The sequence below is a fragment of the Balaenoptera physalus genome (assembly GCF_965194825.1).
Source record: "Balaenoptera physalus genome assembly, chromosome: 6".
Lineage (NCBI taxonomy): Eukaryota > Metazoa > Chordata > Mammalia > Artiodactyla > Balaenopteridae > Balaenoptera > Balaenoptera physalus.
In genome coordinates this window covers 135,525,785-135,533,700 of record NC_138885.1, presented here as the reverse complement: position 1 = coordinate 135,533,700, position 7,916 = coordinate 135,525,785, and positions in this window count along the sequence as shown.

Here is a 7,916-nt window from a genome sequence, read left to right as displayed (position 1 = left end):
CTGTCTGTCTGTCTGTTCCGCTCCAGATGCTTCATCGACCCCAACCCGGCACTCGGCCCCTCCCGGTCTGTGGCTGCGGTGGGCGGGTGGGAGGTGAGCTGGCTCTCCTTTGCTTGCTTCCACCCTTACTCACTGCCCAGTCACCTTCCGGTGTCCCCACCCACCTGCTGACGGTCTCCTGGTCCTGCGACAGCCTCTGCAGGGGCGGGGAGCCCACCTTCCTCCCCGTGGTCTCCCATCTCTCTCCAGCCTTCCCCTAAAGGGTGCCTGGCACTCCCCGCTCTCAGTGCTGTCTGTCAGCAGGGTGCTGGGTGCAGAGAGGGGAGAGCCCGTGCCCAGGGCACAGAAGTGACAACGCTGGGAGTTGAGCACAGACCCACTGGCAGCCCCCGGTTAGGGGCGGGGTGTTCTGGGGGTGCAAGGATGGCTGCCCAGAGGAAGTGACCATCAAAGGCAGAGAGGACAGTATGAGGGGCTGTGAAATGGCAAAGCTCGTTACCTGTTACATCTGCTACGACATCCTGGGGCCTTGGAAACTCTTTCATTTACCCCTCTCCACCACCCCCCACGATAACCCTGTGAGACCAGAAAGATGGGACAATTACTCTCATTTTACCAGAGAGAAAACTGGAGCTCAGATGGGGTAACTGGCTCAAAGTCCCATGGCCAGACAGTGAAGAGCTACGTCTACCATCCAAGCCCCCTTATTCAAGCCAGAGGTGGTGCCACTGCCCTGCGCTCTGCCCCGCACTTACTGATTGCTTGCTTGATGCACAGGATCTGTGTTATTCTGTTCTGTTCTATTCTATTCTATTCTATTCTATTCTATTCTATTCTATTCTATTCTATTCTATTCTATTCTATTCTATTCTCCTCTCCTCCCACACCTCCCCCCAGCTCTAAGCAACCACTAATATTCTTGTTTCTATAGATTTGCCTATTTGGACAACGTATATAAATGGAATCATACAATATGTGGTCTTTTGTAGGAATGGAATTCTGGCTCATATGGTAACTCTATGTTTAACCTTTTCAGGAACTGCCAGGCTGTTTTCCCAAGTGTTCAATAAATTGGTGATTTTTACATTCTTATCAGTAGTGTATGAGGGTTCCACTGTCTCCATATTCTAACCATCATCATCTAAGCTATCCCAGTGGATGTGAAGTGGTATCTCATTGTGGTTTTTTTTTTTTTTAAAGAAGGTGAAATGCTCCAAGGAGCAATTCTTTTTTTTTTAAAATAAATTTATTTATTTATTTATTTATTTATGGCTGTGTTGGGTCTTCGTTTCTGTGCAAGGGCTTTCTCCAGTTGCGGCGAGCAGGGGCCACTCTTCATCGCGGTGTGCGGGCCCCTCACTGTCGCGGCCTCTCCCATTGCGGAGCACAGGCTCCAGACGCGCAGGCTCAGTAGTTGTGGCTCATGGGCCCAGCCGCTCCGCGGCATGTGAGATCCTCCCGGACCGGGGCACGAACCCGTGTCCCCTGAATTGGCAGGCGGATTCCTAACCACTGCTCCACCAGGGAAGTCCTCACTGTGGTTTTGACTTGCATTTCCCTGAAGGCTGTGATGCTGGGTATCATTTTATATACTTATTGGCTATTTGTATATCTTCCTTGGAGAAATGCCTGTTTAGATACTTTTCCCATTTCAAAATTTAGATTGTCTTTTTGTTATTGAATTTAAGAGTTCATTATATATTCTAGATACAAATTCCTCATCATTCCTTATGATTTGCAAATATTTTCTCCCATTCTGTGGGATGTCTTTTCACTTTCTTGAAGATGTCTTTTGAAGCACAGTAATTAAAAAATTTGATGAGTCCTATTTATCTGTTTTTTTCTTTTATTGCTTGTTCTTTTGGTCATATCTAAGGAACCACTACCTAATCCAAGTTTGTGAAGACTTACCCCTAGTCTTTCTCTAAGAGTTTTTATAGTTTTAGCTCTTAGATTAATTTTGAGTTAATTTTTGTGTATGATGTATATGATATGAGATAGGGGTCAAATTTAATTCTTTTGAATGTGGATACCCAGTTGTCCTAATACTGAAGATTGAAAAGACTATTCTTTTCCCTTGGAATTGTTTTGGCACCTTTGTTAAAAATCAATTGAACATAAATGTTAAGGGTTTATTTCTGTACCCTGTTCTATTCCATTAATCTATATGTCTATCTTTATGCATGTCCCATACCATCTTGATTACTGTTGCTTTGTACTAAGTTTTAAAATCAGAAAGAGTGAGTCATCCAGCTTTGTACTACGTTTTCAAGATGGTTTTGGCTGTTCTGGGTCCCTTGCAAATTTCTATGAATTTTGGAATGAGCTTGTTAATTGCTTCGAAGAAGTCAGCCGGGATTCTGATAGGGATTGCACTAGGTTGGTTTGGAGACTAGCGCCACCTCAATAGTATTGAGTCTTCCAATCCATGAATGTGGGATATCTTTCCATTTATTTAATTCTTCCTTAATTTCTTTCAATAATATTTTGTAGTTTTCAGAGTGTAAATTTTGTACTCCTTTTGTTAAATTTATTTCTAAGTATTTTATTCTTGTTGATGCTATGGTTGATTGCTTGGGATTATCTGCTTAGATAATCATGTCATCTGTGAACAAAGACAGTTTTATTTCTTCCAGCTCAATCTGTGTATCTTTTATTTCCTTTTCTTGTCTTATTATATTAACTATGACTTCCAGTGTGATGTTGTTAGGAATGGCAAGGGAAGATATCCTTGTATTGTTCCTGATCATAGGGGCAAAATGTCCAGTTTTTCATCACTGATTATGATAGCAGTAGATTTTCTGTAGTTTCCCTCTATTCCAAATTTGCTGGGAGTTTTTTTTGTCTTTTTTTTCATGAATAAGTGTTGGATTTTATTGAATGCTTTTTCTGCATCAGTTGGTATGATCATATTATTTTTCTTCTTTAGCCTATGGATTTTCAAATGTTGAACAGACTTGCATTCTTGAAAGAAATCTCACTTGGTTATAGTGTATAACTCTTTTTATATATTGTTGCATTAAATATTTTTTTTTTATGCAGAACCATTTGTCTTATTTTATTTTATTTATTTTTTTTCACACACATACACTGTATTTTATTTTTACAAGAGATAAATAGACTGACACCAAGCATTGTAAATGGATGACCACAACAAAAGCAACAATGATTGCAATTACCAAACACAAAACACACTCATACTATGTCATAATATTGACATTCAGTACAGTAATCCTCCACTGTAACAGCTCCTTTACTTTGCAGTGAAAATTGATTTGTATATTTTTTGCCTCTGAGTCCTTGTGGGATTTTTTTTTTAAATTCAAACAGAAAGTCACAAAAATTATAATCATCCTCATCAGTTCACTCAGTCTGTTGGATTAAATTTGCTAATATTTTGTTGGGGACTTTTGCATGTATGTTCATGAGAGACATTGGTCTCTAGTTTTCCCTATAATGTTTTTATCTAGTTTTGGTAATAGGATCCATAGAATTGACTTAATAGAATTAGTTCTGAAGTATTCTCTCTGCTTCTATTTTCTGGAAGAGATTGTGGAGAATTGGAATCATTTCTCCTTAAATGTTTGGTAGAATTCACCAGTAAAAGCATTTGGGACTGGTGCTTTCTTTTTTTGTTAAGTAATTAGCTATTGATTTCATTTCCTTAATAGATATAGGCCTATTCAGATGATCTGTTTCTCCTTGTGTAAGTTTTGGTAGTTTGTGTTTTTCAAGCAATTGGTCCATTTCATCCAGGTTACCAAATTTGTGGACATGAAGTTGTTCAAAGTATTCTTTCATTATTCTTTTAATGTCCATGGGATCAGTACTGATGATACCTCTTTCATTTCTGATAGTGGTAATTTGTGTATTCTCTCTTTTTTCCTGGTTTTCAGCTTCTAGCTGGCTAGAAGTTTATCAATTTTATTGATCTTTTCAAAGAACTAGGTTTTGTGTTGATTTTCTCTATTTTTTTCCTGTTTTCAATTTCATCAATTTCTTCTCTAATTTTTATTATTTCCTTTCTACTTAAGAAGAAAATTAAATTGCTTTTCTTTCTCTATTTTTCCAAGGTGGAAATTTAGATTATTGATTTTGGATCTTTCTTCTTTCTTAATATATGCACTTAGTGCTACAAATCTTCCTCTAAGCACTGCTTTTCACTGCATTGCACAGCTTTTTATAAATTATACTTTCATTTTTATTTAGTTTAAAATGTTTTTAATTCCTCTTGATACTTCTTTGACTCGTGTTATTTAGAAGTGTGTATAATCTCTAAATATTTGGAGATTTTCTAGCTATTTTTCTGTTACTGATTTATAGTTTAATTTTATACTTTGTATGATTTCTATTCTCTTAAATTTGCTAAGGTGTGTTTTATGGCCCAGAGTCTATCTCTGTGAATATTCCATGTGAGTTTGGGAAAAATGTTTATTCTGCTGTTGTTTGATAGAGCATGTTATAAATGTTAATTAGATCAAGTTTATTGATAGTGACATTCAGGTTACCTGTATCTTCACCTATTTGATTGATTAATTAATTACTGAAAGAGGGGAATTGAAGTCTCCAACTATAGTAGGGGATTTGTCTATTTCTCCCTGCAGTTCTATCAGTTTTTGCTTAGTGTATTTTGATGCACTATTGTTAGGTACATACATGCTACGGATTGTTATCTCTTCCTGGAGAAATGACTCCTTTATCATTATGTAATGCCTCTCTTTATTCCTAATAATATTTCTTGTTCTAAAGTCTGCTTTGCCTGAAATTAATATAGCTAACCCAACTTTCTTTTGATAAATGTTAGCGTGGTGTATCTTTCTCTAACCTATTACTGTCAATTTACCTGTTTTTATATTTAAGTTGGGGTTCTTATAGAAAATATACAGTTGGGTCTTTTTTAAAAATACACTCTGACAATCTTTATCTTTACTTGGCACATTTGACTATTCCCATTTATTGATATAGCTGGATTAATATCTACCATGTTTGTAACTGTTTCCTATTTATTGCACTTGTTCTCTATTTCTCCTCCCCACCCCCATCCCCGGCCATTTTTATGCCTTCTCTGGTTTTAATTAAGAATTTTATATAATTTAATTTACTTTCTTGCTTCAGGATATCAGTTACACATCTTTTTAAAAAGACTTACTGGTTCTTCTAGAGTTCACTGTACACATTTACAAATAATCTGAGTCCACTTTCAAATAACACTATACTGTTTCACAGGCAGTGCAGGTATCTTATAACAGAGTATTTCCATTTCCTCCCACCTGTCCCTTATAACATTGCTGTTATTTATTTCACATCCATATGCTATAACCACCTAATATATTGTTTCAATTATTACTTTGAGCAGTTATCTATTATATCCATTAAGAATAAGAAAGATAAAATATTTTGTTTTACTTACATTTGTTCTTTCTCTGACACTCTTCCTTCCTTTATGAATAAACAAGTTGTTGATATCCTGGCCTTATTAAGCCCAAGGGATAATCTCTGGCTCGTACTGGAAGAACATTAAGAAAGCCAGGTACTATGGAGACAGAGGAATGGGGAGCAAGAGCTAGAGGTGATGGAGCACAGCAGTCTGAGGTTATGGGCTCCAGTGGGGCCATGGGGCCAAGTTTGCTTTGTTGGGTGCTTCCCTCCTGGGATGTGGGTGAATTCGGGGTACTGACAACCCCCAGAGTCCTATGGGGCTGTTCAGCAGCCTTTGCTAAAAGTTCTTGCCAAGTTTGGGACAAACTCATGCTTATTTTGGGGCTAATGGAAGAGAATAATTTTGCTCCCAACTCTATACTTATTCTGACTTTAATTTTCGTACATTCGACTTGGGCTACCTACATGTTCATTACCTGGGAGACTTGTGACCCCAAACGATCTTCTTAAAAGCTGCATCAAAACTTCAAATGTCTTACTCTTGGATATGAACCCAGGGCTAGAAAGCTAGCAAGGAAAGGCAAAAAAACTCATTTCTTTTCCCAGGAGCATTGCAGGGATGTGACTCAGAGCCACTTAGGTGTTGCAGATGACATGAGGGAAAAACCAGGGTTGAGTTGTTCTGTGAAAGAAAAATCTCATCACAGTGTATCTTCTGATGAAGATTTAAATAGTGAAAAGCTGTCTACATTTGGAGGCTGAAAGTAGGCAGGATAGAGAAAAACTCCATGTTCTTTTCAGGCAGTTTGTAGTTAAGGGTGAGAGAATGTATCAGCCCACAGGGAGAACTGCAGAAAAATGAGAAAGTCAAAAAGAGGAACCCTGTGACCTGCAGGGCTGGGGAGCCTGGAGCCTGAGTTCCAGAGCTGGCTCTGCAGCCAGATCTTCCTGTGGCCTGATGAGTCTTTTCTGGCCTCGGTTTCCTCACCTGTACAATGAAGAATTTGTGTTAGATGCTCTTTCAGGAGACCTTCAATTCTCAAATCCCCTAATGCTATGGATTGACACGTTTTGACGTGAGGTGAGGTTTTCCTTTTTCTGTTGCACCAGTGGTTTGAACAGACTCATGGGACTAGACTGAAGAGCAAGTTGAGTGTAAGCATTTGTCTCCTTTGCTGACTGACAGCATCCAATTAAATTGCGAGGAGAAGAGGTTTTGTTTGGCAAGGCATTCGTTTGCACACCAGGAATTGAGGAAGCTTGATTTTCTTCCAGCTCTATTCCAGAACTAATCTCAGCAGACATCAGGATATTTTAAGAGGAGGGAGAAGGGAGGAGTTTTGAGAAAAAGTTATGAATGGAGGAAGAAAGCACAATGAGGGGCTGGGGCTGTGGGACTCTGTCTGTCTGATTCCCAAGCACCCTTAGGACTAAACTCTGGATCCAGTTGATGTCTTTCTTCATCTCCCCCCTTGGAAGAACGTATAGGGGCCAACTGCTTGGGTACAAATTTGTGCCCTACTATTTATAAGAAGGGTGAACTTGGGCAAATGTCTTAACTGCTCCAAGCCTCAGTTTCTTCATCGGTAGATGCCAGTTATGACAGTGGTATCTTATGGGGTTGTCATAAGGTTGGAGGAGGCAAAGCATGTGATGCCCTTGGAGTTGGGTCTGTTCAATGATGGTCATTATCACCTGAGGGTGCAGACATCCCCACAGATCTCTCAGACCCTATAGCAGATGAGGCTTCCTGACCTCAAGCCCCACTGTTCAGAGACTGGATCCCCCAACAGCGACCCAGAGAGCTCAGCATATGCTGATGACTCAGGGACACAAAACTGTACATATTTAAGGAAAAGAGAAAGCACAGACTATCTTCCACCATCTTTGGAGTACATACCTGTTGCAGTCATACTACTATCCTAGTCTAATAGTCAGCTCTGCTGTGATAACAAACAATCCCTAAATCTTAGGCGTTTCAACATTGAATGTTTAATTTTTTTGTCATGTTGCATAAAAGTGGCTGTGGGTTGGCTGTAGCAGCTCTATTCCATGCGTCCTCTAGCTTGGAGAAGCAGCTCCTGTCTTGGACACACTGGTTTTGTAGCCGATGAAAAAAGAGTTAGAGGGCTGCAGAAATCTGTGAGGCATTTCTTCTATATCATGTCCTCACACAATCCACTGGCCCAAGCTAGTCATGTGGTCTAGCTTGACAATGGGATGAGAATTATAATCTGCAGGAAGGTAGATGCTGTAAATCAATGACCATTGGAGGGAACGCATACTCTTCTACTGGGAAAGAGGATGAATACTAGGGGGACAATTATATACTCTACCACACCCAGCATATTTTCCTCTCTTTCTTGTAAACAAGGGAAAAAGAGAGAATACTGGGAATTTCAGATAGACTTTAAATGGTGGAGTGGGATGTTCATTAGATGGAACCCTTACATTTAATGCAGTACCTACTGCTTACTAAGCGGTTTGTTGAGTTAAATAATGACACAATACAGATGTACTCGAGAAAATCACTAGTA